Source organism: Arachis ipaensis, chromosome B9, assembly GCF_059453495.1.
Source record: "Arachis ipaensis isolate K30076 ecotype BB chromosome B9, ASM5945349v1, whole genome shotgun sequence".
Lineage (NCBI taxonomy): Eukaryota > Viridiplantae > Streptophyta > Magnoliopsida > Fabales > Fabaceae > Arachis > Arachis ipaensis.
Window position 1 is genome coordinate 107,564,067 of NC_142444.1, and position 7,737 is coordinate 107,571,803.

Below are 7,737 nucleotides of genomic sequence, written 5' to 3' on the forward strand. Positions count from 1 at the left end.
CTCAAAAACTGGTTGTCATCCCCCTTCTTCTTTAATTGCTGAGGATATGGGACTCTTGGTACGTCTGGCTTCAGTACTCTTTCCCCTTTTTGTGAACTCAGATTAGGAACTTGAGCTCCATCCTGCTCTTCTTCCTCTTTATCTGAGTCTTTTTCTTGTGGTTTCTGGGGGGTTTCCTTCAGTTCCTTTCCACTCCGAAGGGTGATAGCCTGACACTCCTCCCTTTGTGTTGAGCTAGTATTGCTGCGAATATTGTGGCTGGAAATTTGCTTGAATAAGTAGCCAATTTGTGTCTCAAGTTTCTTTATGGCAGCATCCTGATTCTGTATATTGGACATCACTTCTTCTCAGAACGCTTTACTATCTTGAATCTCTTTGCCTATGCCTTCAAGTAGATTCTCAATCCTTGAGAGTCTGTCATCAAATGATTGTAGATCGGGATTAGAGGTGGAAGGATGAGGTAAGTTATTTTGGTTTTGATGTGGATATGGAGAGGTGTTGTTATGGGGGTGTTGATATGGTCTATATGTGAAATGTTGGTAGCTTGCATTGTTGGGATTTGGGCATCTTTGATCAAGGCTTTGGTCTTGTTGATTTCCCCACCCAAAGTTTGGGTGATTCCTCCATCCAGGGTTGTAGGTCTTGGAGTATGGATCATGGTTTTGCCTAGGTAAATTCCTAATGTAGTTGACTTGCTCCTGACTTCCATCTGCTTCTTCATTCACTCCTTCTTGGGTTGTTGATGAAGTGGAGATTGCTGCTACTTGGTTCCTCTCCATCTTCTTGGTTAGGTCAGCCAGCTGCTTGGTAATGAGCTTGTTCTGAGCCAGCAGAGCATCTACATTGTTTAGCTCCATCACTCCTCTAGTGTTCCCTCTTTCGGAAGCATAGAAGTAGTCATTCTCTGCTACAGTTTCAATGACATCTATGGCCTCCTCAATGATCTTCTTCTTGTTCAAAGATCCTCCGGATGAATGGTCTATGGCCTTCTTTGACTCATAAGAGAGCCCTTCATAGAAAATGTGTAGCTGCACCCATTCGTTGAACACGTCAGGTGGACACCTCCTTGTCAGGTCCTTAAACCTCTCCCATGCTTCATACAGAGTCTCACCATCTTGTTGCCTGAAAGTTTGGACCTCAGCTCTCAGCCTATTGATTCGTTGAGAGGGGTAGAATCTTGCTAAGAATTTGTTCACCACATCCTCCCAAGTTGTCAAGCTCTCCTTCGGGAAAGACTCCAACCACTTGGCTGCCTTATCCTTGAGTGAGAATGGAAATAAGAGCAGTCTATAGGCGTCAGGATGAACACCATTAGATTTCACTGTGTCACATATTCTCAAGAAAGTGGTTAGATGTTGATTGGGGTCTTCTTGGACACCTCCTCCGAACGAACAGTTGTTCTGAACAAGGGTGATGAGTTGTGGCTTCAGTTCAAAATTGTTGGCGTGGATGGTTGGCTTTTGAATGCTACTTCCACAGTTCCCTGGGTTTGGATTGATGTAATAGCCTAAAACTCTTCTATCCTCCCCAGCATGATTTGCTCGACCTCCTCGGCCATGGTTGTGAGTCTCTTCTTCATGATGGTTTTCCATGTTTTCTTCCATGTTTGGTTCAAAGTATTCCTCCTCTTCCTCAGCACCAACTACTCTTTTTCCTCTTGCTTCCCTCCTTAATCTCAAGAAGGTCTTCTCAGGTTCAGAATCAAAGGAAGTTGAAGCCCCGCTTCTTCTCCCTGTCATACAACCAACAAGTACAAGCAAGGAAAATAGATGCAGAAAGTATTTCTGTCAGAATTACTATTAGCGTGAGTGATGCAATATATCAAACAATTAGTGGGTTAGTGAAATGAATGGTAAATAACTAAAAACGAAAAAATAGGGGGAAGCGAAGAAATTAACTAAAACTGAAAGTAAATTACTCAAGCAGAAAATTAAATCAAACAAAAATAAAATGCTCAATCTAGTGATCCTCCAATTTAATCATTGTTGATGCACAATCAATCCTCGGCAATGGCGCCATAACTTGATGCACGGAAAACTTGTCTCATAACAAATTTCCTTCGGCAAGTGTACCAAATTTGTCGTCAAGTAAAAACTCACAATAGAGTGAGGTCGAATCCCACAGGGATTGATTGATCAAGCAACTTTCACTAGAGGAATGTCCTAGTTGAGCGAATCAGAATTTGAGTTGAGAATTGTAGAAAATTAAATGGCGGGAAAGTAAATAACAGAAAAGTAAATGCTAGAAATAAAGAGCTGAATGTAAATGACGGAAAGTAAATTGCAGAATCTTAAATGGGAATGGGATAATTGCTCATAAAAGTAAATGACAGAAATTAAAGAGAATGGGTAAGATCAGAAATGGGGAGTTCATTGGGCTCAGGAGATGTTGCATTCTCCGGATCAATTTCATTTTCATCTCTTCCTCAATCAATGCACTCATTGATCTCCTTGGCAATCTTAAGTGATCGAATTACAATTCCTTGTAATTCAATCTCTCAAATCTTGATCAATAGCCAATTCCTTGGTCAATTGCTCATGACAAGAGATGAAGTATGGTCGCTGATTATACCACATGTATTTCCCAAATTAAGTGTTGAGAGGATTATAGTTACATATCCATCCAAACCCAATTTGGTCCAGCATGAGAAAGTATTTCTTGTAACACCCTAATATTCAAATCCTTATGCTCGAGTCATAAGTCAATGATATTACGGTGGTACGACTCTCAGGTGGATTTTTAATAAATAAATATAGGTAATTTCGAAAGGAGTATTAATCGAGAAGCCTGAAAAGAGTAGAAATAAAATTGCGAAGACGTATCTCTCACGTTTCGACAACAAAAGATAAACCGTGAAGCCGAAAACGATATACGGACAAGGCGTAGAGGAGATTAAGAGATAGATAACAGATAGATATATATAACATAAGTAAATAGCTACTAGTCGCGACCCGCGAAGTTTAGGTCGGCTAGAGTACATTATGAAATTAGTTGACAACAGTATATCCTAATCTCTCCCGAAGGAAACATGAGAGCCTCTATAGGCAAATTCAAAGAGTTCAATACATAATATAAACTTTCCAAAACAAAGGTGGAGAGATTCTAATCAAAACACAAAGTAGAGGAAATAAAGATCTTCGCCGTCTCTCAGACGACCCACAACTCACTTCTGAGCACCTGGACCTGTATCTGAAAAACAAGAGATATATACGGAATGAGAACCCCGGGCCCATGGGTTCCCAGTACGGTAAAAGTGCCAAATAAATTCAATGTACTGCAACAAAAACTCACTAAGCATCCTAAACTTCTTCACCAATTATTCATCATAGGTTCTCGCTAATCCATGAATAGGCAACTGTCATAAGGGAGTGCTAAATTCAATTCATGTTTCACATGTTTCCCAACTCGCTGACTCTTCCACGAATCAGACTCAGAATCATAAGCAAAACCATCACCAGTTGTTCTGCCTCAACAGTTCTATATCAATACATCATCATGCAATCGCATCATCAATTCATCCCATCAAGAACAGCCCTTACACCCACCGACACCAGCATGAGGGGCCTCTCAGTTGTACAAACACAAGCAATACAGGCAAGTAATACACAAACATGATACAAGTAGAACAAGTAGCATATAGTCAGGTAACATGGCATATATGATGTAGAAATCCAAGACAAATGGCAAACCCAAACAATTCAAACATATGCAAATGATGAATGCCTGCCCTATGGCTGATGATATCATCTGTCGGTTATATAGCCAACCCGACATGTCCTGGTAGCTAACCATTGGACAGAAACACCCCTTGCGGAGCAAGTAGGTTTGAGCTACAACCCCCTTGCTACTGCCCGCTCAACCCAGAGCCAGTGAAATAATCACTACTGCGGCTACTACCCAGGCGGGTGTCTAAAAGCTCAACCTGGAGCGAGTGGATTCACCACTACTGCCGCTACTACCCAGGCATCACAATCTCTGACCTGGAGCAAGTGGGACGAACCACAACCCTTGCTACTACCCAGGTATCTCAAGCATTGGCCCGGAGCAAGTGGGACGAACCACAACCCTTGCTACTGCCCAGGCATCTCAAACATATATTCATTCAATCTCAATTCATATTATCAACATTCATTGTTACCAAATCTCAAACATTAACTTGGAGCAAGTGGGACGAACCACAACCCTTGCTACTACCCAAGTATCACAAATAAACATTTATTAATAATCACCCTTCATTATTATCAATCCTCAGACAATGACCCGGAGCAAGCGGGACGAACCACGACCCTTGCTACTACCCAGGTATCACAAATACACATTTATTCAAAACCCCACAATTAAACTCGTTTATCATAATCCTCCTTTCCTGTCTCACACCCGGAGCAAGTGGACAACGCCACTGCCTACTACCCGGGGCCGCACATCACATTTCAATATTTTTTCATTATTATCCATTTAACATATTCATTCATTAATCATATATGCATTTATACTCAGCCATAAACAATAATGGCTTTGCCGTAACCCGGCAATAACTCAGCCATCCGGCTCATGGTCCAATCAAGAACAGGCCATTTATTAATAAATATAGCCCTCCGGCTCATGGTATACACGGTACTTCCACCGTCATCCTCCATATCTCATATAATCATCTTTGATCATCATTGATCATAACTTTTCCCCTTGCTTCACTCGCAAGTTACCACATCCCCTAGCTCATTGCTAGGCATATCAGAATGATTTAATACATAAGAGGTGAGATCGGAGGCTTAGAAGTATGAGATTTGGCTTTTAAAACTCAAAAATCAACTTTGGCATGAAAACAGGGCCACGCGTACGCGCACTCCACGCGCACGCGTAGATGGCCACAAAACTCATCGACGCGCAAGCGTCATACGCGCGGACGCGCGGGTTGAAAAATAGCCAAACGACGCGCAAGCGTCAGCCACGCGTACGCGTGGGTGCTCTTGCGCCCCAGGCACAAAACTGGCACAACTCTGGCACAACTCTCAGGAAAATAGCTGGGCATTTGGTGCAGCGCATCGACGCGCCCGCGCACACCACGCGCACGCGTGGATAGTGCCTTCTTGAAGAACGACGCGTACGCGCCAAGTGCGCCTACGCGTGGAGGGTCATTCTGCTAAAAATTTTCTAAGTTAAAAGCTGCAGAATTTACAGATTCAACCCCCAATCTTCCGACGGACATAACTTTCTCATTTTAAATCATTTTTCACCCGTTCTTCAAACGGCATGGACATCCCGGATCCAATTTCATTTCTAAATAGATTTGGTACAAAACAGAGATCCGTAGTCCAAGTTATGTCCCGTCAAAGTATTCCCAAAAACCATGTTTTCATACAAAACCACTAGGTGCCATTTTCAAAACAAGCCATTTTCAACTCTTTTCAAAATCAACCAAAACATGCCAATTTCAACCCTTTTTGAAATCAATCAAAATGTACCAAAATCCACATCAAGCCATCCTCAACTCACACATTGACACTTTACCAAAAATTCCCAAAACCACATCTAACCATTTTAACACTTCTCAATCAAATGGCTAAAGGACAAACACAATATCATGTCATACATCATTCCTCATCCCAATTTCCAATAATACCATTTCCAATTAACCATCATTATACGTAATCAATATCATACTTACTATCACGTGATTTCACCCACAAATCAACCTTAATCATTCCCCAAGCATATATCACAACATACATATCTCTAATGCATCATCATACCATCAAGGCATCAATAATCATAATCACATATATGATCACATAATATATCTCAACCGAACCAAACATACCTCGTCTACATAATTTCACCCAAAATTACCAAATTCCACACTTCAACTTCTCAAACCTTATTATTCAATAACCAACCTAATCATTCATATATTCATTATCTGAAATTCATCCAATCACTTGTGCCATCATACAATGCACACATCGACTTACCTTTCTTACCTCTTTCCGGCCTCTGGCCCAAAATTCACGGCCTCCGGCCCAATTTTCACAATTTAAATGCATAAACCACAAATCAATACTCATTACCCAGTACATCAAATTCTCAATACACCAAGCATACAAGGTCACAATTCTCAACCCAATCATTAATTCACATTACATATCAACTATGCATATTAGCACCAACCATTTACACAATCCAAACTTAATCCTAGGGGCATCTAGCCTAGGAATTCTCATCACAACACACGGTACTTAAATGAAACTTAAACCGTACCTCTTGTAGCCAAACCAATTGAGCCTCTTCTTTGGAATTCTTCACCAACCTTAGCTCCAAGCCTTACCAAAGCTCCTCAAGCAATACCAATCTCCCAATTGTGCACCAACATCACCAAATACACTAACATAACCAATGTCACATACATACATCAACCTAGGGCTCATAAAAATGACAAATCACAAGGATTTGAGCACTTCTTACCTCAGCCCATAGGAAGTAGGAATAGAACCCACTTAGAATCCATGTTGGAGTATCCCTAAACACCCAAAATCACAAGATTTCAACACTAACTACCCAAAACCGTGTAACAGTGGGGAATTTCGAAACCTGGGCAGAGATGAATGAAATACTCACCACCAAACTTAGATAGAATTGTAGAGGATGAGAAGAGCAATGCGTGGCCGCAAACGGCTCGTCAATCGGAGCTCCGTAGCTCAAGTTATGGTGGTTTGAAGATCAAAGAGAGTTAGGTTTTCTCTCTTCTCTTCTCTCTTCTCAAATCAGCGCCCCAACCCTTCTTTTTAGAGTAAAATGAGCTGAAATGCTCACAACTAATGTTTATATATGTTGGGTCTTGGGCCCACTTAGGCCCGGTTCACTTATTTTTGCCCATTGGCCCAATTTTGGGCCAAAACCTTTAAGATTAGCGCTCTAAATCGCACTTTAAATATTTCTACCTTCCCTAATTATAATTCCTCATTTCTTAATCTTATTTACCCATAATCAATTTCCTCAGTTGTAGTATCAGACAGATCTCAGCCGGTACTGCCGGTCAAAATTCCACTGCGCACTTTTACGCAGAAAACTATATTTTCCGACTCGGAAAAATTCACTGAATCCAAATATCATATTTAAATTATCAAATTCCAATTGCCAAATCTTCCAACCATATTCGCTCCTATTTAACTTATTATTTACTAAATTTCGGTTAGACCGGGTATTACATTTCTAGCATGATCTCTTCATTCCTCTTTCAAGGTTCAGAAGAGATCCAAGTTTAAATAGCTTCTTTTCCAAGATAACTACCCAATTGGATGAAGATCAAAAGCTTTCAAGTAAAATCAAGAGAAAAGATAGAATAAGAATAATGAAACTAGTATTGATCCATCAAATTACAACAGAGCTCCCTAACCCAATGACAGGGGTTTAGTTGTTCATAGCTCTGGAAAAAATAAAAACAAAGATGAAGAATACATTATGAAACTAGAAGTGCAGAGAAAGTAAAATACAGAGAGTAGTTCTATGCCAAGAGGCTCCCTATAATTTCCAGCTCTCCTTTTCAATTCAAAGCTACTCCTATATATACTACTCTTCTGATCTTCTAGTTAGCTCTTCAAGTCTTGGGTATGGACCTTTGGATCTTGAGTTTGAAGCAGTTATCTTCTTCATTGGGCTTGGCTTTACTTGCAGAGAGAAAGTGTGAAGTGGGCAGAGACTTTAGCTCAGGACGTTAGTGGTGTTAACGTTCAGTGAAAATAT

General features: G+C 40.7%; 1 non-coding gene across 1 annotated transcript; it reads left to right on the forward strand.

Annotated features, from left to right (window-relative positions):
- The first annotated feature begins 1,047 nt into the window (after window positions 1-1,047).
- LOC148545820 (small nucleolar RNA R71) lies at window positions 1,048-1,151 on the forward strand. Its single transcript, XR_015900294.1, has one exon. It is a non-coding gene; the product is annotated as a small nucleolar RNA R71 (small nucleolar RNA).
- The last annotated feature ends 6,586 nt before the right edge of the window (window positions 1,152-7,737 follow it).